Here is a 2,182-nt window from a genome sequence, read left to right as displayed (position 1 = left end):
CTACACAATGAACTTTTGGCAGAACAGATGTGCCTATAAAATGGAATTAGTACCTACACTGATCTGATTACAGTTGTAAATATCTTTATTTGTATTTTTGCAGGTGTAGGGTACTATCCTCCAAGTCACCCTTAGAAAACATGCACAGAGAAGATACTGCTCCAGCAACATAAAATCCAAGAGGTTACAGAGAAAAAGAATACTTACACAGAGCCAAAGCTTTTTAAAATCTTTACTACTTGGTTTCAGCTTATTTGTAACAACAAAGAGCACATCTACATATCACTGGTTACAGGTTTAGCTCTTTTACTGTCCAAAAAATTTCAATGTCTCAATTAATTTGTTTTTATGATTCTCCTCATTGTTCTCCAGCACTTTCGTCCCTTCTATTTCTTCTCTTTGCTTGCTAGTACAGCAGAGAATGATGACATCTGTTTTAAATCGAAATAGTACAGAAGTTGCTAGCTAAATATTCATGAAAGTGAAGAACTAATACCACTGATTTACAACAGACACAGCACAGATCAGCTGTCAGGAATATTCCACACTTCTCACTCTGCCAACGCACCTCGATTCTGAAATTCTAGTTTCACCCTGTTCTTAAACAGAGGATTTTGCTAGACCACAGGGTTTGATGGTTTGGTAACACATTCATTCTGGGATAAGCTTACATCATGGTTCTAACTTTAACAGTCAAGATTAAGATAAGATATAATACATTAAAGACACTAATTCACTGTGTCAGTTAGACTATGAATTTAACCCTATTTTCAAAACTGTAGAGAACAGCTCAAGCAATTTTATTGGGAGAATAATTAATATGGACCTGTCAAGGTATTATTACCTGTATTACATCTAGCAATACCCACTATATAGTAAAAGACAAAAAATATTTATGCTATAAGAAATCACTGTCCAAGGGGGGGAAAAACCCAAACAACAAAACATCAAAACCGAAAAACCTACATAGACAAACTTCATGTATTTTCTGAGAAAGATTACAGTCATCCCTTCTAACTGCAGAAAGGACTGTACAAGAAAGGGCTACTTGGGGACAGGCAAAAAGTCTTTTCCTTCTGTAGCAACAGTATCATCAGCCTTATGCTATCCACTGCTCACAGCAGTTGCAAGCAACACTCGCAGGGATGATTTCTCAGAGGGAGAGGAGTGAAGAGGACCATGGCTCTCCACAAGCTCCACATGCCCTGGATCCTGGGATGAGGGAGATGCTGCTCTGTTGAGCAACATCCCTTTGCCTTCCCTGCACTATCATGACTGCACACATCCTGGTGTCCACAGACACTGGAGCGCTCTGCAGGTTCAGGCACACTGCATCAAGGAAAGTCAGCACTGGCAAGGTTACCTCAATACCCACACAGATCACAAACTTCTTCTGGTCTTTTGTTTTTCTAAATAAAAGCTGAGAAGGTGAAGAATCCCATGGTTCTGGCCAAGCTCTCAAAGATAGTTTCCTAAATTGCCATGGGCTAAATAATATGCCAAGACCTAGATGTCAGTATTGATACTCTCTTTTCTAGGTTTGCTCTCTGAATGCATTTCTTAATGATACATTCAGAAAGCATTCAGTTTTTATATGGCAGATCATGTTTAGCCACAGTGAAACAGATTTGCTGCTCAAAAAGAAAGGGGGGGCTGAGGGAATCCAAGTATCTTGTATCTGTGATTTGTAAAATTCTGCATGAAAGTAAAGTACAAGTCTGAGCTCTGCCACAAAACCAGAAAGGCCCAAAGCAAGGATCCACAATGCACCCCCTTACATAATGTCATAACTTTATATGCCAGGTCTACAGAACATCTGTGTAGCTTTTCCTGGCAGACACTGATATTTGCACGAAACATTTCTGATGTTGATGCAAACTTAGAAAAACTCTATATGCAACTTTGAATTTTCATCTATGGTGCCAGTGAAATGCAAAATCAAAAAAATAAACCATTCTGTAATCACAAGGTAGTCAAAACAATCTACAAAATACAATAAATTGCTAGCTAGTGATTACATCATTACATGCAAGAAAATTTGCAGCATATTAAAAGGATCACTATCAGATACTGCTGTATTTTCTGTATAAGAAAGCAATAGCAGTCACTGAAGCTGAAAGGAAAAAAACCTCAAAGCCATAGCATTTCTGAGATAGGGCATTTCTCTTTGATAATCACAGTT

At 38.2% G+C, this 2,182-nt stretch overlaps 1 protein-coding gene across 1 annotated transcript in view; it reads right to left on the bottom strand.

Annotated features, from left to right (window-relative positions):
• Positions 1 to 2,182, bottom strand: part of BTBD3 (BTB (POZ) domain containing 3) — a 6,460-nt gene that overhangs the window by 2,034 nt on the left and 2,244 nt on the right. The window lies entirely within an intron of this gene.

The sequence above is a fragment of the Acanthisitta chloris genome, unplaced genomic scaffold (genome assembly GCF_000695815.1).
Source record: "Acanthisitta chloris isolate BGI_N310 unplaced genomic scaffold, ASM69581v1 scaffold1625, whole genome shotgun sequence".
Lineage (NCBI taxonomy): Eukaryota > Metazoa > Chordata > Aves > Passeriformes > Acanthisittidae > Acanthisitta > Acanthisitta chloris.
Note: the sequence above shows the minus strand (reverse complement) of the source record. Positions and strands in the feature narration are given on the sequence as shown.